Source organism: Amblyomma mixtum, chromosome 5 (genome assembly GCF_055824585.1).
Source record: "Amblyomma mixtum isolate Tamu chromosome 5, ASM5582458v1, whole genome shotgun sequence".
Classification (NCBI taxonomy): Eukaryota; Metazoa; Arthropoda; class Arachnida; order Ixodida; family Ixodidae; genus Amblyomma; species Amblyomma mixtum.
In genome coordinates this window covers 171,899,027-171,919,729 of record NC_143016.1, presented here as the reverse complement: position 1 = coordinate 171,919,729, position 20,703 = coordinate 171,899,027, and the positions used below count along the sequence as shown (strand labels likewise).

At 44.3% G+C, this 20,703-nt stretch overlaps 1 long non-coding RNA gene across 1 annotated transcript in view; it reads right to left on the bottom strand.

Annotated features, from left to right (window-relative positions):
• Positions 1-20,462, bottom strand: part of LOC149344691 (uncharacterized) — a 64,861-nt gene extending 44,399 nt beyond the window's left edge. Inside the window, exon 1 of the long non-coding RNA XR_016283217.1 lies at positions 20,165-20,462. This is a non-coding gene — a long non-coding RNA (uncharacterized LOC149344691). The remainder of the gene's footprint in view (positions 1-20,164) is intronic.
• Between the last annotated feature and the right edge of the window lie 241 nt (positions 20,463-20,703).

Below are 20,703 nucleotides of genomic sequence, written 5' to 3'. Positions count from 1 at the left end.
TGTGGGAATAGATGGCATTTCAGTTGATGATTTGCGAACCTTGTTGGACATACTTAAAGGCGTATTGCTGTCGCTGTTCAACAGCATTATCTCAAGCGGCATGATCCCGGTGAACATGAAAGCGGCTATAGTTACCCCAATTCACAAAGGTGGTGCACGTAATAGGTATGAGAATTATCGTCCTATTTCAGTCTTGCCCTGTTTGACTCAAATATTAGAAAAACATCTGCTGTTTACAATGACAAGTTTTTTAGATAAGCACAAAATCTTGTCACCGTGTCAATATGGTTTTGTACAAGGTAAAGGGACGGAAATGCTTTTGGAGGATTTTTCTGACATGTTAAATCGATCTTTTGAACGTAACCAAGTGGTGTGTGCACTGTTTCTGGATGTCAGCAAGGCTTTTGACAGCGTGTGTCACAGTGTGTTATTGTGTAAACTGTCCAAGCTAGGCTTCCGTGGAGCGTTTCTTTCGCTTTTGGAAAATTTTTTACTGCAGAGAACGCAATATATCTCCATTGGCCGGGCAAAGAGCGCTTCTTTGTTAATTAAAGCTGGCGTCCCGCAAGGTTCTATAATTAGTCCCCTGTTATTTAACGTCTACGTGAATGACCTTTCAAACTTTGTTCCTGTAGGCCTGTACCAGTACGCTGACGATACTGTACTTGTAACCCAGTCACCGAACTACTCTGACTCAATTTCTTCTCTTCAAGCTGCAGCAATAATTTCTATGGACTGGTTCTCAAACAACCTAATTAAAGTTAACAGCTCTAAGACTCAGCTTATATGCTTTCACAGCCCGATGAAGAAGGTAGATTTAAACCATCACCTTTTCTTGCACGGATCTGATTGTTCCCAATGTCAATGTATACCCTTGAGCTATACAAATACAGTGAAATACCTAGGATTATACTTTGACAGTGCTCTTTCATGGAATTATCACTTGTCCCACGTTTGTAAAAAGCTCCGAACCGTCTCCTGTGTGCTTTACAACATCAGGTACTACATGCCGCTTTCAATACGCAAAGTTATCGTAAACGCCCTTGGTTATAGCATACTGTGCTATGGCATAACGATTTATGGTCACTGTGCAGTTCGCTGGAAGTGCAGGATTAATTCTCTCCTACGATCTTTATTAAAAAATATCGGCTATGATTTAGGCCTTCCCTCCAATTCTGATCTCTTCAAGGTATTTTCTCTACCTGATTTTGACCGCCTTTTGATGGAAACGATCGTCCTGAAACATTTTTGGCTTAGTGGCTATAAGATTCCGTATGTTCCCACACGGTCTCTTCGACCGAAGGAACCTTTTTGTATTCCCCGACGGTCTACAAGATATGGAAGGCGTTTAAGAGATTATTACGTTCCCTTTCACTTTAACAGGTTACCTCCAAGTGTTCGCCGGGCAAAAACTAAATACAAAATAAAAAAGATGCTGCGATACATTAATTAGAGGGTTTACGACATCATGCATGTGCTTTACCACCTGTCAAGTAAATCTTGTGATGTCATTGGTTACTGCTGTATTTATTGCACTGATCTGAGGTATTGTTATGCCACTTTGGTTTTTCTTCCTTGCGATTTAATCTGATGAGGATTTTTTTTTCCTTCATGTAACATGAGTCTTGTGTCTATTTTGTTCTCACCGTCATACTAATTTGATGTCCGTTATTTTGAATGTGTTTTTTTTTTGCCTGTGTGTATGTCTGCGCGGTTCCGCTGCCTGTCGGGCTCTGCCGCTCAAGCCCTATGAGGCTTTGCCAGGCCGGATTTCTGTACATTTTTTTAAATATTTGGCGCAATAAAGAATTATTATTATTATTAAAAAAAAGGCCACATTATCTCCGGGTGTCAAACCTTCCCTCTGGTAAAGCCGTGGTCGATGAGTGGCGCTTTCATTACGAGCTTCCTATATGGACCTCTTTCAAACGAGGTTTTTCGCACTGCTATGAAATTATAATTTTTTTTTGAAGTGCAGCTTGTGGCCTAATAACATCAGGTTCTCTGCTTTTTAGTATTTTTTGTTTTCTGTTGTTCGGTCGAGTAGCGTTATCAGTTTGGGACGTCTCGTCATGACGATGATTAATTATGCAGAATGGTCACAATTCGCATAGCACACTGCTCGTCTTTGTGGTGCTTCGCCCAATTTCCTTTCGAGCCAGCAATTTTCGCAGTGGAAACCAACTAGGCAGCGGAAACCACCCGGAGGTAGAAAAAAAACTTGATCATGGGAACAGCAGCGAGCAAGCCTATCATATGAGCGGTTGGCGAAAACTTGCTAAACATTATCGTATATTGAAATTTTACTATTCTGTAGCCGCTGAAAAACTCTGTCGAACGCTGATAATATTCACAGCGCCCTGGAAGAGGTTTAGCAGGTGAGATTTTCCTAAACTACTCCACCGTCAGAAGCCAATAATAATGGGCAAACCTTTCTAGTCTTCGCAGTTTCTATTTCGTGCTAGTGGCACTGTGTGCTCAGATCACTGCAGGAATCTCGAATAATCGATAGATGTCATTTATTTGCAAAGATGATGAGATATAGTTGATCTGAACGTAGAAATATTTTTAGACGGCAGGTTTTGCACAGAGGACGGCGAGCCGGCGATGATAATTACCATAACTGCCAGGAGAGTGGAGGCCCTCAGTAGTTGTCCCGATACCTTGGAAGGGATGGACGTCATTTTCACTCTCTACACAAAGAGGTATGCGTTCACAATTTGAAGTGGATGATATTCATGCCTCATTTTGTGTTTACATACTTCACATTCACCAAAAGTTCACATTGCTCACATTGTGATCGTAACCCTTCCAAATAAGTTAATTCATTCATCTGTCCAGCTCTCAGTACCCATGTCTTATGTGAACACGCTACATTATATTAAATTCTCAAAAGCCCTCATTTTACCATAGTTGACTCCCTCCAAACTGTAAGCCTGCCGCACCGCTTTTCTTCCTTCATTCCTGCTTTTTTAAGCAAGGAAGCCTAGAGTGTTAGCATTCTCAGGAAACCCCTTGGCTATTTTCTTGCCAAAGAGGAATTTCCCAGTGCTCAAATCTTGCACCAGCATTATTCAAAGCGGCCCTTATTCCTCTTACACACGCCATTAAGAACATCCCATCTATACGGGCTCTTGAATACGCCGATGACACCATCTTCTGCTCTTGCCTCAAAGACGCGTCCATGAACCGGCGTCCAGCTAGCACGCACTGGCTCACTTGGCATATCACCGTCCTCCTCTTGTTCCGGCCATATCACCTACGAAGTCATGTTGCATTTGAGTAAGAAATAAAGATGTCTTACCCAGAACTCCTGCTTTCAAATTTACCGTGGATAATTGTCCGAACCCTCGACTAGAAACAGTTCGGATTCGTTTTCTTGATAAATTCAGGACCGGCACCCCTAGGCTAACACCCAACCGGAAATAGTTCCCGTTACGTGATCTTAGCCGCCGCATAGGTGTGCGTTTTATACGCGTACTTTATCATACGGCTCGAAATCTTGTACGTTCTAGCCTACCAGGCGACGACAGTACACCTGGACAAACAAAAGACGCTTCGCCCACCGACATTCTGGCTGCCTCGAATCTATTATTGATTCAGCGCTGTGTCGTCCGTTTCTTTCTCTGCTCTCTTCTTTGGCTTTTGGCCTTGCGCTGCTCCAAATCAAACAGTTATTGATTAGTTTATGCAGGCCACAACATATCTCGCAAACAGACTCTATACCCCATCATCGTTTAAAGTCACTTTCCCCCTGACTGTAGCTCACAACCCACCCACAGTTTACCCGCCAGTATCAGTCTCGGCTCTATCTACACAGCAAAGTGGCGAGTTAACCGCTGCCTACAAACCCTGCCAGCTTCATCTTAATTCGCGCGCACCGCTCCGGCAGTGGAACTTCAAGCGATTTGCAGTTGCATAGGTTCTATTCCGCTGGTTCCAAAGTTTAATTCAATTATCCTCAATATCGACTTTTTTTCAGCCCCAGAGCAGCTTAAGGCCCTCCGTTCCCCCTTCGAAATAAGACAATTCATTGATCTGTCCAGCTCTCAGTACCCATGTCCTATGCGCACACGCTACATTATATTCAATTATCATGAGCCCTATAACTTTCACGTGAATTCTGTGACTCATCTTGAGACACCAGACGTCCCGCGACCTTTGCCACACCCACCACATCCGCTTACCATTTCCGGCGTGTTCACGCCATCTCCCAACTACTCTGACTGAGTAGGAAGAGGTATACGTCACCGTATTCGGACCGGAGCGATAATTAATATATCTGTTCGACACAGGCGCCGTAAAAGCCGGCTATCAACGGATGACAAGTGCCCCCACTGTAATGCTTCGCCCCGCCACTGTTATGTGGAACTGTTATTGTTGGAAAGTCCAGCAAGCGCTTATCTCCACAAACGCTTCCTCACGAAGGCGGGCTAGCGGTGGAACCTCATAGATATGATGGAAATTGGCCTCGACTTCTAACGCCCTTACAAAAATTTCTTTATAGAGTTCATAGACTGCATATAGACGTTTGTCCTTGAAGTCTATAGCTGGTCCATTGACAAACCCTATAGACTATTTTTTAGACAACTATAGATATATGGCCTGAGCCGCCGCGGTGGCTCAGTGGTTATGGTGCTCGGCTGCTGACCCGAAAGACGCGGGTTCGATCCCGGCCGCGGTGGTTAAATTTCTTTGGAGGAGAAATTCTAGAGGCCCGTGTACTGTGCGATGTCAGTGCACGTTAAAGAACCCCAGGCGGTCGAAATTTCCGGAGCCCTCCACTACGGCGTCTCTCATAGCCTTAGTCGCTTTGATACGTTAAACCCGATAAACCAAACCAAACCAGATATATGGCTATTCACTTTTAGCAGTTTTTTTATAGACAGCTTATTGACAAATGTCTAAAAAAGCTTAATAGGCACAGGCCTATGGACAATCCATACACAATCTGCGCTTGTGGCCCGACACTCCTTGTTGATTTCTTCATGCGAACAGCCTATAGAATGAAGTCTACTGGTCCAGTAGACATAGACCTTTAGACTCTCCATAGTCATTTCATGGACTAATATTTCATTTCATTTCGTTTATTGAAGACATAAGGGACCGAGGCCATTAGATTAACAACAGGCAACAACACTGTGTAACAACATATTAATACCAGCTCAGCAATGAGAAAAACAAAAAGCAATAGAAAAGAACAAAGGAAAAAACAATGAGAACAGACGGTAGCACAGGATCAGATTATTTGGTAGGGCCAAAAACATCGCGTACACCAGAGGTCACTCGCTAGTTTAGTGCAAAAAATTGCTCGATCAGTACAAGAAGCACTATTATCTGGCAGGGCATTCCATCGGCTATTTTATCATCAAAGTATGGATCATTCATCGCTGACGTGCGGACTATCATGACAGCTATGGGATGACTGTGGTTTAGGCACTGGGATATGCTCGATGCCGGTGGTTGCAAACGGCGCCTGTTAATAGGGTGGCAGAAAAAGGAATGAAGGAGGCATAGGCGTGACACGATGCGTCGTGATTGGAGACTTGGGAGAGAAAGGGCTCATTTTAGTGCAGGGACACTAGTATTGAGCGAGTACTCTGACATGATAAACCGCGCAGCTCGGTTTTGACCGGCTTCTAATTCATTTGTAAGGTATCCTTGTGAAGTGTACAAGATGGATGAAGCGTATTCGAGCTTTGGGCGTACTTACGTGGGATAAGCCAGTTGTCTTATTTTAGGTGGTGCTGATTTTAGATTCCGTCGTAGAAAACCGAGAGTGCGTGAGGCCTGTTAGCATATTGAATAAATATGATTGACCCTTGATAAGGATGACCTCAGGTCAACTCTAAGGTATTTGTAAGAGGAAGTTCGTGCAGCTGGAGTTGAACTAATTAATACTGCATGTGCAGTTAATAGAGGTTTGTTTATGAGGGACACCTGATGTGGCGTCTGTATGCGATGAGCTGCAGCATCTGGCGAATGTAAATTGCTCACGCTCCTTTAGAAAACGGCCCTAGCCAGATGATTAATGTGCACGGGATTCCATGTAAGGCTAGTTTGGCTAGCAGATGATTATGCGGAACACGGTCAAAATCCTTAGGAAAATCGAGAAATAAGGCATCCATCTGTAAACGATTGCCCATGTCTCGAAGAATGTTGTTAGTGCATTCGGCGAGCTGTATCTCGAATGATAATAGCTTTCGAAAGCCTTGTTGGTGCTGGTAAAAGTAGTTTAGTGATTTAAAGTCAGTTATTAAATTTGATGCTGTCTGGTGCTCAAGGTGTTTGGACGGGATGTTTGTGAGCGAATTTGGTCGGTAGTAAATATATTCTATTAATATTTCATATTTTATAATATTTTATATTATTTTTGGTTTTTTTTGCAATCATGATTGACTTCACCGTTACTGAGGAACTGCAAGATCAACAGGTTTAATATTACTTTATATTGCGTTAGCATTCTTTAACATTTTGGTTCTAATTTGGTCACATCCAGCTGACGATATTTTGAGGGAGTTAATAAGTTAGCTAATTCATCAGCATTGATTTCTATTTCTGGGATGGAGGTCACTGGAAAATTACGTATGGAAGAGACACCAATGTTAGTGGTTGAATACAGTAATGAAAAATACTTGTAAAAAGCCGTTGCGTTTTTTGCCACTTCGACCGGTTGCCGAATATGCACCACACTGCACAACATGCGCACCACATGCACCAAATTGTACAACTAAAATTTGAAAGTAACCATCCGGCTAGTTAGCCCGGAACCCTTCATGCTGCGTGTTGTCGGCTGTCAATCATCCGGGCATGCTGACCTATACAGCGCACAACAAAAAATACTATATAGGTAAGACAAAAATGCTACTCGATCTCTACGTACCGTCTTTAGCAAGCAAGGCATATCTTGGCTAACCGATTCTATAAAAAAATTCAGGGGCACTTTCACTGTCTAATGTGCGTAGAGGCGAAAGCGTTTTCCGCACCACTTTCGCTCTTCTGTGGCACTGGTGGCGTCACATATAATCGAGTACTAATTACTAAGTGATGACAACTCATTAATTAATGCTTAATTACTGATTAATGTCTGGATACTAATTAACTGCTAATTAAAGACGCTTCAGCTTCGCCTTTAGAAGTGGGACGCAACAGCGTGTTGTAGCGCTGCCAGGGAGTCCACGGAACGCCACCACCCGATCGGCGCGGTGCCTTGCCCTTTGAACGCAACGCTTTTTGAGGAAAGGAAACGGCGCAGTAATTTTCTGTCATCTCGGTGGACACCTGAACCGCACCGTACAGGAACGGAGGAACGTGCGAATGAAAGAAGAGAGAGAAAGAGGGTCCGTAATAAAGAAACTGTAAATTGTATTTGAGGAAAGGAAATTACGCAGTAACTGTCTCACATATCTCGGTGGACACCCGTCAAAATTCAGGGGGCACTTTTTTCACCTAGTGCGGTCACTAATGTGTGGTTAAGATGTTAAGCTACGCCTCTAAGAGTGGAACGCGACACCATCTTGCAACGCTGCCAGGGAATCCATAGAACGCCATCGCCCATTCGGTTCTACGCCTCGCTCGTCGGTAAATTGGTTTTTGAGGAAAGGAAATGTATCGGTCTCTCATATTTTGGTGGACACCTAAACCTCGCCGGAAGGGAAGGGAGGAGGACGGGAGTGAGCGAAGACACCGCATTCACTAGACTCGCCTTTGTTCATACCAAACCATCGAGCTGGCATGGAGGAGTGGATAGCATGCTCGTTTCGCACGCCGGCCGAAGACCGGGGTGCGATTCCTGAGCTCGACCAATTTCCTACTCGGTTTTATTTATTTATATGGCCTGACTAGAAACGTTAATTGCGCTAATTGGATAATTAAGCAATTAATTAAACTCAGTCGCACATACTTGGAGCATCAGTATACGATCCCTTGAATTGGTTGCATGGTTACTAGCCAAAGTACAATTGGCCCGTTTGAAATTCGCGCACTATGACCTCACGACCGTTTCGACCAATTGAAAAGCGTGACATTTCTGTCGACAACTCCTGCTTACAACGATGAGACATTAAAGACTTCCGCCTTAATAAATCGTGATTCTTTTGATTTGTTTCGTGGGAATAAACGACCCAAAGTGACTCATGGCTATGAAAGACGCTGTAGTGGAGCGCTTCAGACAATTTCGACCACATGTTGTTCTGTGCCATGCCATAATGCGACCGCTGATGCCGGGATAAAACCTGCGTCTTTCGAGTCAGCAGACGAACGAGATAACCACCGAGCCATTGCGCCGGCTTCATGGATTCAGTAAATGCGCAGCACATTCTAAATGTTTTGCATAAAACATTGTATCGCCACAATTATTGGAGCGCTCGCTCTCTGAACTTAATACCTACACAGAATCAGAATCAGTTTATTTTAAACGATTATTCGGTGCGTAAACATATTTGATGAATATAGGAGGAGGTGCCAAGGCCAACGGCTGCACCACAGGACACCTCCTGTTACAAACGTGCAAAAATGATTATATACAAACAACAACCGATAAAACTGAATTCGATTAAATAAAGTAGTTAGTAAACACGCAGAGATGCCAGGTGGTGCTCATATAAACGAAACATAATTTGGGTAAATGGATATTAATGCGTAAAGAGAAAAACAATTCAAGTGAGTACTTGCATACTCGATAAATGAAAAAGTTGTTTATCGCGATTTAACAAAATTTCGAAAACTAAGCTTTAAAGCATGAAAGTTAGATGATTGCTTTTATACTAAATGGTAATGAACTGCCAATACTTGGCTCTGTATGGCATTCGGCATTCTCTGTATGGCATTGAAGACTGAAGAATTGTGCCACATATCAGCATTCACTAACTACAGGCCGTTGAGATTGGGCCCGTCATAAAATGCACATTTTAGTTTGCTTACATTGGTATCCAAAGAGGAGAATATTACAGCATTTATTCTTGTGTCTGGCATTAAACAAGCGCTTTTAAGAATACGCTGCTTGAAACCTACTACCAATACTCAATCGGGGAGAAGCCTTGGCAATCGTACTATGCGGAATGCTGAACAGTTCAGCCGATTTCTCCGCCCATAACATGAAGCAGAAAGATGGAAAAAGATTGCCGTACAGCAGTGGGAGCTATTAGAAACATGCGGGTTGCAGCACATCTACGCCGCGAGCGTTATCCAGAAAACACAAGCACCACATTGCGGCTGCAGTTGCGCCAAAATTCCGCAAGTGCGCTTTCCCGCATAAAAATGTTGCCCCCAACAAGATGGCTGTTCATGCGTTTCCAGCTGAAACAAAGCAAGAAAGACTGGTTTCTTGTTTGATTCTTCCAAAATACGTTTCTCACATTCTATCCACACCTTTAGCGCCTGTCCTGTAGACCACGTAGTTCATTTATAGCGAAGTCGGCCATCTTGTCTGGGGCAACATAGTTATGTGGGAAAGCGCACTTGCGGAATTTTGAATATCCCCTATAGTACACGTGAGCTTGAGACATTATACTCAGTACCGTCATGATGTAATACTCTCTCAAATTCGCTTAGTTTTTACTTTGTTCTAGTCAAGAGGTGGCTCTTATGTGCAGCTACCCTTCACTAAGGCTGCTAGAAAAATCTGAAAGGAACTATTTCAATGAAACAACGTCTTCAACTACAGGCGCACCCAGAGAGCTACAGCACTTTAGTTTGCGCAAATCAGCGCCGAGTTCATTGGTGTTTTTGCAATGTAGCAGCCTGAAATCAGAAATGCGTACTCTACCACTCGCACTTATGCCGGAGGAGAAACTTGTGCACGCGTGAGCGCGGTTCAAGCACAAGCCCCTAGAAATGAATTGTAAGCCATCTCTTGTCGAGGCGACCTTTACTCAGCTTTAAAAATGAAGAGCGCGCATGCCAACGGCTCGGATAAGAGGAATGAACGTGTCGATAGTGGGGATGCAGCTCGTAGGTTCATCGCGGTGTTTGTGCTGGCTGGCCATTCGGGCCGGCAGCGGCTTTTATTCAACCGTCACACTATTCGCATTCCTCTCGAGCTGCTGGTCTGCAACGTTGAGAAACGTCCCGTGCTACGGTCTAAAAGTTACAAAACATCATTGGTCAAACGTAGCTGTTCAGGACGCGCGCCGAGCGAGCGCCTATACGTAACAAGCGAAGCAAACTTCCCAGTGAACAGCCCTCCATGGGCCAGACAGGCGGTAACACAGTTATTAAAAAAAAATAAACCTATTCTCCCCTCAGATTGCGAGTACACGTTTCCAGAGGTGAGGCGCCCATTAAATCGAGCTCGTACGGTGCACACTAACGCATGTTTTGTTTACATTTCGACCGTTATGTAAAGATTAAACGATATTGCCAGTCGCGCATCTACCTTGCAGCACGACAAAGCCATCACACAGATTGCGAGGAGCGGCTTACGATCACAGGTTCAGTCTCTCTGAGTGTTAGCTTCCTGCGTCCGTATGAATATAAAGGGTGTTTCACCTATGACTTTTCAGAATTAAAAAAAATAGGCACTTTAAGTCAGAAGAGCGTTTATTCCGGCGTAGCATTATCAGTGGTGTAGTGAAGAACAATAAAGCTAAGACCTGCTAACTAGCACGCTCATTAACTAATCTTGAATAATTAGCTTTTTAACTATTACCATTAAGCTTCATAATTATTGAGGGGTGTTCAGCCCGTCGCAATTTTATCAGTTTTTAGAATTTCAAAAACACCGTTACCTCGGCGATGTGGTCGAACAAATTTTGGCCATTTCGACGAGTTACGTGCATTGAAGGGTTGATCTGCCTGAAAGCTTTTTGTAGCGCAATGTATTTCGGCGCAATATAGCCTAATTTGTTAGGTCAAAACGCGGAAGTTAACCGAGTTTTTCAACATTCTTAAAACTGATACAGATAATACTTTCTTCGGTCTGCACGCCTTTCAACACTTAATGAGCCTGAAAGTAATAGCAAAAAGTAAACTACTCAATATTAGTTAACGAGCTTGCTATTTAGCTCGATTTAAATGTATTCTTATGTATACTATACACCACTGGCAGCGCTATGCCGAAAAAGGCGTTCTTTCAACTCAAAGATGCTCTATTTAAAAATTGGTGTCTTAGCTAACGCACCGAGTATACATAGGACTCGAAGAAAACGGAAACGGCGCACAGAAGTACTCAAGCAATAAATTCGTCCATATTACTCCAAAGGCAACACTGAAGAAAAGCGCGACATCATCGACCACAGACTCCCAAGCAACAGCGGTCAACATACGACCGTGTTTCGAGCTGCCCAGTTAAGTGCCTATTCGCCGCATTCTTTTAGTCTTGCTCGACCCAACCTATAAGGTGCCTTCTCTTTCTAAACAAGTGCTGCCTTCTTTACACGTCCATAGCCACCCTCTTTATCCGCGCGCTTTCGCGGTCCAATAATGTAGCCATGAGGTCATGGAAACGCTGGCTCACTCTTAAAGATCGCGTGTATTGTAGTGAACACAGGTGTAGCTCTATTTAAGAGCACAGAGAAAAAAAATCGCTTTACCTTAGTTCCTTAGCTCCGTTGCTTAGTGCCTTAGGTCCGTGCTTAGCGCCGTAGTGAGCAGAGTGGCTTGCTGGGTGAGCAGGTTTAGCTTCTTCAAAAAGCAGCGCAAGAAGACATGAACTGAATGCACGACACACAGACACACCCACACTGCGCTGAACTTTATTGAAGAAGCATTTCTTATACAGGACAGGTGATAAAAATCTGTCCCGTCACATGTTCCTTCGCCTTCTCCCCTCTAGAAATGCCCTTTCTTTCGCTAAAAGTGAAAGGGACGTGTTTCGTAAATAAAATTCTGTCGTCAGATCAGGGCAGTGTGTATTGTCTTGTTCTTTCAGTCCATGTCGTTTAGCGCTGGTTTTTCAAGATGACGTGACATTCGTTCTGCAACCGATGATGCGTCAAAGCACGTTATATTAGCAAGTACGATAATAGCGGCTCTACGTGGTTATTTATATTCTGGGTAACAATTTTTTGTACAGCACTCCTCTTTCCTTCTCACTTCTTAAAGACCCCCGCTACTTTCATCTCTGAATGACGCCTTATAATTTCTAGCAATCATCTTAAAAACGTAGACTCTCACAATGCCGTGAGGGCCAGTGCAATCGGAAGACCTGCAGGTGGCAGAAGTGGTTGGTAATATCTGTGTAGTATCTGTGATCAGTGCAATTTTACTAATAGCATTTTTGGTTTATGGGGGTTTTATGTCCCCAGGCGACTCACGCTATGAGGTTCGGCACAGTGAAGGGAAAAAACCACCTAAGCGCAAATAATTTCACACGGACAAAGAGACGAGGAGACAACGGACAGGCGCCTAGGTTGTTTTTTCTAAGTTTCAAGATGCAAAACCAATAGCCCGCCAACATGCCTTACTCAGCTGTAGTGAAGGCGTCCAGGAATTTCGACCACCTAGGATTCTTTAACGTGCACTGACATCGCACAGTACACGGTCCTGTACCATTTCGCCTCAATCGAAATCCGATCGACGCGGCCGGGATGGAACCCTTGTTTTTTAGTCAGGAGCCGAGTGCTTATAGTCATGGCGCCTCCGCGGTGGCTGACAGTATTTTTAAAACCAACTTTGTGATGTGTACAGGGGGCTTAATAAAGTCTCTCTCTCTCTCTCTCTATATATATATATATATATATATATATATATATATATATATATATATATGTGTATATATATATATATATATATGTATATATATATATATATATATATATATATATATCGATGAATATCGCTCATTATTGCCTTAATTGGGTGCTCTTTTCACCTTTAAACATGATAGCCTTAAGGCTTGCGTTCTGCTGAAAATCCTGCGTCGTCATTGCCGCGTTCTGAGCGAAAAATATCCAGAGAAGCAAAATCGGCCGGCCACATAAATTAATTATTCCTCGCGAGAGGTTGCATGCCAGAAGCAACCTGTGTCCGAGAAGCCAAACCGGTAGCACCACCTTCGACAGCGGCGTGCACCTTATACGCTGCACCACTGAACCAGGACCGCTATGAGGACTCTCAGGGACCAAACTTGAAGCTTATGGCATAACTGGCCCCGCTCTACCCTTTTTAAAAACTTATTTATTAGATAGACATAACCTGGTGTTCGTGGCTAATGCATTTTCTGATTTTAAGGTCCCGAACATAGGTGTCCCTCAGGGATCGATTCTTGGCCCTTTGCTCTTTCTAATCTATATTAATGATCTTGCTGACGAACTTACTGACACTCATTGTGCATTATACGCGGATGACACTACAATTTCTTCTTGTCATAAATGTATAATCTCGCTATCTGCCAAATTAAATGCCTCTTTGGTTAGCATTGTGTCCTGGTGCCATGATAATCACCTAATTATAAACCCTGTTAAAACTAAGTTTATGCTTTTTAGAACAAAACAAATAATCACAGCACACTTGCCTTCATTATCGCTTGGTCATACTGTTATTTCCCCTTGCGACAACTTGACTGTCCTAGGCATTCAACAGGATTCTCAACTGAAATTTCATCATCATTTGGACCATGTGAAGAAAAAAACTGCATTTCGAGTTCGTGCATTAATAAAAGCTCGTCAGTTCTTTCCATCATCACCACTCTTATCACTTTGCTTTTATTCACGCTCACATTAATTACGGCATTGTAGTATGGGGGAACACTTGCAACTGTCATTTGCACTCGATCCAGCACATTCAAAATCGGGCTATTCGTATCCTTACCCGCAGTTCATACCTTGTTTCTGCTATTCCTTTGCTTCGTCAATATAATATCTTATCCGTTAAAAATTTATTTGGTTACAACGTAGCCATCATGTTTTTTATATTAATTAACAACGCACTTTCTTTTGAATGTATTGACAAATGTTTTTTGAAAAATTGTAACCATACGAGATTTGCAACTCAAAAAAAATTCTTTCTTCCCCAAGTTTTTACTGATTATGGAAAACGTCATTCTCATTTTGCGTCCATTTCCCTCTGGAATAATTGACCCCTGAGTGTAAAATCGCCTATGTCTTTGTCTATGTTTAAATCGAATTTAAAAGGTTTTCTTTTGCAGCAAAATATGGAGTGAACTGCTTTTATTCACTTTAGAAAATTCTTGTCCTTAATTATTTGCTAGAAATTTCTGCTTTGTTTTTTGTGGTTTGACAACTGCATCATTGTATTCTCAATTATTTCTTTATATGTCTTTTCACAACGCTGTATTTTGTGCAATATTATTTATAGCGGGTTGTTGTTCCTGTTTTGCTTGTCGGTGTTTCGCCCCGCTAATCTATTACACTTTCTTTATGTAAATATTACTTCTTTAAATTACCATTGTTATTTCTGCTAATTGTACCTGTCTGCGATGTTGCTTGTTTTTTATTCAAGTTAGTATTAATCTACCGGGGGTCCCGTGACAGTCGATTGACTTTGGGACCCTCGCCTGTATACTGAGTCTGTGTAACCAATTTGTACCCAATAAATTCTTATCTTATCTTAGAAAAAAATTAGAAGTTCCGAATTCTTCATATATGGGCATTAACCCATTAACGCTATCTCGTTATAGCCTTAAAGCGGACCTTAAAGGGAGACTGAAGCACTTTTTTTGAAAATCAGGCTGGCAGCGGCGTCCTATAGTTTTTTATGGTGCATACTGGAATATCGCATGCAGATAAGGCAAAAACAAGCGCAAATTGCCTTTTTTAGCAGAAATATGCGGCCTGTGCCGCGGGGCACACCGTGCGGCGCACTGCCGCCCCTGATTGGTCAAGAGAGGTCGTGACGACATTTTGAGGACTGGAGAAGCTGCCGATACGGATCCGGCGCTGCGTTGAGCGCAGATCGCAGCTTTCCGTGGTGTTGTAAAAGCGAATATGGCGAATATTTTTTTACTGACCTCCAAAGAAAAGTATGCTATAGTCGGATACAACTTAAGAAGGCAGAGGATTTTCCCCGTCATAGGACCCCCCTCCAGCCAATGGCGTCGGCCGATTCTCATTGTCCTGCTAGCGCGACAATGCAGGGAGTGGCGGATGAAAGGGGATAGTCCCCTCCGTCCATAGTCGGGGTAGACCCCTCTCTCGGTTGTGGCACCGCTCCCTGCATTGTCACGCTAGCAGGACAATGAGAATCGGCCGACGCCATTGGCTGGAGGGGGTCCCTTGACGGGGAAGATACTCTGCCTTCTTAAGTTGTATCCGAGTTTGTTCATTCCACATATCACCTGAAACCAATAAAGACACAAGCAAAAAATTCTACGCCTAGCACAAGCATACGCCAGCGTAAAAGACGCCCATGCAGGCCATGCGTAAAAGGTGCCAGTACAACCTCGGCTCGTATTCTCGGAAAGGAAGGCGTGCGAACAATACTCAAGTCAATTACCACTACCGGACGCCTCCTGGTTCGCCGGAAAGAGCGTCATCCTAAAGAAAAGGACCAAAGCGCTGCGTAGAAAAAATACTGTTCTCATTACCCGGCGTTGTAGGTTGGAGCAAGGAAGTATTTGAAGGAAACGATGAAGCAGCAGAAAGTTCATGTCAAAATGAGCGAAGCGCATTGGCCAAGCACTGCGAGGCATGGGACCACAGGATAGTGACGCAATCATTGTGCGCTCGAAACCAAGCCAAATACGCGCACAAGGCTGCGGCCTCACTCGTGGCGCGTTCAGCAGATGCCAGAAAATATTAATCGCTCCCTCGGAACCGTTCGCCCTTCCTAGATTTGCAGTTTAGGTTCAGTGAAGTGGGGGCCATCTATATGCGTGTTTAAAAGCCAAGCTAGCTGCAACTCGCCCGCTGCTACAACTCTATGAAGGTTTCGAAACATGATGTTTTGAAAAAACTTGGTTGGCATTCATTTCTCTCTTAAGTTTGCATCCGAAATCAGAACGTCGAGCGCTGTCCAACGCTTTCATTTTAATCGCTTAGCTACGATTAAACGAGATGCCGCATGTGAAGAGCTTCGATGCTTGCTTGCTTTGCTTTATTGTGCTTTGCTTTGCTTGCTTGCTTGGACACGTCGAACCCACTATAAAATCACTAACCGAGCTTTGCTGAGCGCGCGTGAGGTGGTCTGGCCATCAGCTAAGCTGAGAAAGCGACATATGCTTGAGCCTCTGTAAGGTTTCTGCTGAAGCTAAGTTAGCATGTTTCTATTTATAGAAGAGGCGAAGAGGCGCTTCTTCGGAATGGTGACACGCCTCTCATGCGCGAGAAAACCGGAGGGACTGTGTCATGGTTCAGCCGCGCCTTTTCGACAGTAATCTCCAGAGATCACATTAGGGACAAGCCCTGCTTGTAGCCGCACTTACGAAAGTGCTTCGAGCAAAGTACGCTTGCTTTGGTCGGCTTGAATTCTTCGTCACAGCAGCGAGCGCTTGCGCTGCGAGCTTATGGCGGAAAACAGTGGAAGATGACACAGTCGCGGCCGTGGTTGTTCGTGGACACTACCGCAGAGTAGTACCTCGTGTCGAACATGATTCTCAAGGTCGGCTGACACGCTTTGTACGTCACAACCCACGCAGTATGAGGAACAACGCGCGCTGAAAGCTCGCTCGGGTGCGCCGAAGTATCCCCGGCTCCTCAACGTGACGTCACGTTGGCCGACAGGGACGAGGCTTCCCTCTCCGCTGTTCTCCTCTCCTCACTCGTGCGGGGCGCGGGAGATTTAAACATCGCACTTTCATTTGGTGATTGCGACACTGTTTTAGCCATAATCGAAAAAATAAATTCACAGGCGTGATCAGCAATGACACTACTTCAAAACCCTACAAAAATGGCTGATTCGAAAACCGCCTCGGTATCCCTTTAAGTGTCTACTCCATTCTTTGTTTTAGACGCAATTTATGTTACCATTTGGCTTTTGAAAAACATTTACTTAATTAGATATGTGATACTGCGCCCTGTTTAGGCCTGTCAAGACGAAACACAAAGTGCTCTTCTGATAGCATCTTGTGCCTATCGCAGAATGACATGATCCGCTTGCATATCCCTTTTTGCGGCCTCTGGGAGAAAACAGGCTGCCCCTAAATTGGGCTCTGATGCACCAGAAGACGACTATAACTCGTCACTAAAGAAAAAGAATTTACCATGAATGTGGAGACGGAGGAAGAAAAAGAACAGGCTGAAACGGAAGGTCTCAGGTGATGCGCATCAGTAAAACGGTGAGTTGAGCGAGTTGGTACATCCTGAGGAAAACCTTGTCCCTGTTATCCTACGCTCTTGTACCAGTTCCTGCGTTTCCTCAGGTGATACGCAGTCATACTAAAACGTGTAGCACATGCAACATCGGAGGCCGCGGCCCGGTACGGTGATGTAGTACCCGCGATGGCTCGTCGTTCCTGAGGACAAAACTCCGTGGCCAGTGAAACGTACCACTGAGGGTAGCTCTGACGTGGTGTCATGGACATGATGAATGGAATACACGACAGAGGTATCGGGCGCTTCAGACTTTACTAACCTGAGTGATCCCTAAGAACCATACGCTGTGGTTTTGGACTAGATTTCGTTAGTGGAGAATAAGTAGATTGTCGGAGAACGTTCCTATGCGACCTTGGACAAGTGTACAAAGTGCCGTCTACGTCTCTGGTTTTACCTTTTGATGCTTTCTATCCCACCTTCTTTCTCTGTATAAAATTTCCTACCCCTGTTTTGGATGTGATTTAATTCTCGCCACAGACAATGGGCCACCGCCTTTCAGTTGATGACTGTAAAATCACAGTTGGTGGCAGCGCTAGGATGCTGCTTAGCGGTATTTCTGAGTAAACACTAGTTACCTGGTACGAAGTGACCCTATCTTCTTGTGGTGACGGTGAGAGCACTCAATGGCAACTGGAAAAGCCAGCGGTGGAGGTCAAGTTCCTCCCACTGTGAGCTGTTGTGAAATACTATTACTAGCTATGGTTGTCATGATCGCTGTGCTTAGTGGATAATGTAGTGATGCCAGCGTTAAAAAAAACGTTACAGATTGTCGAGCGAGTTGCAGAAATATTAGTTTGTAGTAATGCACCCAAAGAAATTGCAAAACCAATAAGATTGGAATTGCTCATGACTTTACTTGCTATGATGATCAGCTACTAAATGCTAGCTCCCACAATTATTTACAAAAATTATTGGGAAGACTTGGCGCTGGACCTCTCAGTTTACGCATAGAAAGTTCCATCAACAAACAACAAGATACGGGAGACGTACGAAGCGTTTGAGGCTCCACTGGAAACACTGAACAAGCGCTTGCTGCATAGCTACGCTGGAGACTCAACTGGAAACAATTCCCGAAACTAAAGCTGCTGCCGCAGTACTAAAGGGACATTAACGTTTCGTTTCACCTGTCTGCACTGCCTGAGAATCCTAAGCATACAACTGCTGCGGTTGCTTCCGCCCAGAAGGATGGATCCAGCGAAGGAGGTATGGGTGAGGTACAGGCTAATCCACGCAAAGTTTTAATGGCGCGGATGTGCGAAAACTTCAGGTGCACTGGTACCGAATAGAGAAGATATATGAAAAACGGACTCCACTGAAGAGCAAAGTAGAGAAATAATTCAAAATCAGGCCGTGTGGATAATTATCCAAGTTGAGAGTACACTGGTGTGTTCGCGTGCTAGTGTCGAAGAGACACAGCAAATTCGAAGGCTCCGACCTTCCGTTTGTCACCCCACAAGAGTGATGTCTGTGCGGGTAGAAACGTATTTGCCGCCAACGAGAGAAACTTCGCTTGATATGCCAACAAATCAAATCGTCTTTCAAATAGTCTTTATTTTCTCTCTCAAGGAGAAAAGGGGGTGACGGGTAAAAGCCGCATAACTGCAGCTTGACAAAGCCCGGACCCCTCTATGTACAGTTCGGCACTAGTGCTCGTACAGATTTTACAGGATTTAATTTCACACTTCATCTCACAGACCTAAATTTTGCACCCTACAGAACAGCAATACTCGAAATGGAAGCACATGCAGTTTTAAATACATTCGAAACACACATTCTAGAACACATCAGGTTTTAAACATAAAAATTTCAAACACACTCCGATTGAAACACGTTCAGTTTAATAATTTCAAGTTTTTTTTTTTAGTTTCCACTTCAATATTAACTCGTTTGTCCAGAAATTCGTGCACTCACTTCCTGTTCCACTGAACGGGAAAAACGTTACCTTTAGTGGTAGCAGAAATTCGAAGACATTTTACAGCAAAACAAAGCACCAATAAAAAATAAAAGGAACCAAGAAAAACACAAAACGGGATCATACAAGAGAATCATGTGATGTTGGCTGGACGGAAATGTGCATGTAGGGCTCGTAATGGCAATTTTTCCCGGTAGGTATCGATGAGCGCAAGGCTATTTAGAAGAATAGCAGCATGATACGAAATGGACTGGCGACCGTGCTCTGTACGACAGTGAGGCACCACCCATGCGTCATTAGGACGTGTATTGTAAATGTAAGTGCGGGGGCGAAGATGAATATGATCCTGCTGTCGGCGTGCTAACTCGAGCTCCTTCTCTCGAAGCTGAAGCTCTCGATCGCGTTGCTTCTGTTCTAGCTCGCGCTGTTCCTTCTCAGCCCCATCCCTTTCCTTCTCAGCCGCTTCCCGCTTCTCTTCAGCTGCGTTCCTTTCCTTAATTCCCATGTCTCGATAAGCATCGTCCGCAGCATCGTCCGCACCGCAAGATATTATTGCCTCTATGATTTGCGGTTTCCGCACGGCTTTCCCAAGTTTAACCCCTAATTCTTTGCTGATCAAAATTAGATCCGTCTTTTGCAAAGATTTCAGGTCCATGATGCGCTCAGAGACTCGACCGGTCCCCTATCTCTTCTTAGCAATGGTTTGGTTTGGTTTGTGGGGTTTAACGTCCCAAAGCGACTAAGGCTATGAGAGACGCCGTAGTGGAGGGCTCCGGAAATTTCGACCACCTGGGGTTCTTTAACGTGCACTGACATCGCACAGTACACGGGCCTCTAGAATTTCTCCTCCAAAGAAATTCTAGCCGCCGCGGCCGGGATCGAACCCGCGTCTTTCGGGTCAGCAGCCGAGCACCATAACCGCTGAGCCACCGCGGCGTGCAACAATCAGTACTCACAGCACTGCCAAAGAAAGCCTGCCAGCATTGACGCTAAATTCAAAAGCCTGGCAAAATACCTCAGGGAAGAAATGTCGGACACTCACAGAGCCACGATCATGGGATCCACCAACGTGGGAGCTCTTCCAACTGCGAACGCTGCTAGGCGATGCGAAGAGCTGACTTCGATCCCAGCGCTGCCATCCAGTTGTTGAGACGCGGGCTCTCAGTTGCCGTCGGGACGCGGGTCCGCTGTCGCCGACCAGCCGTAGCAATGAAGAGACGGGGGGTTGATAAGGAGCAGCGCGAAAAAAAAAGGTATATGTATGTACAGTCAGGCCGGAATGAAACGCGAACAGAGCATGTCAAGAAAACAAAATATTTTACCTGCCTACTTTCAGCTGAAATGTATAACTATCCTGATTCATGTGTCTGGGTAAAGGACCTACTGAAAGGCATAATCGAAAATAGGTTGTAAAGGAATATCTCGCTGCAAAGCAGAAATGTATGACATATGCGTGTTCGCGTTTCATTCCGGCCTGACTGTACATATTTACAAGTAGCGAGAAGCACGATACTAGGCACGATGTATCCCAACAGGAAAAAAGACGCAGACAAAGAAGACGGGAGCCCTTAAATAGACTCG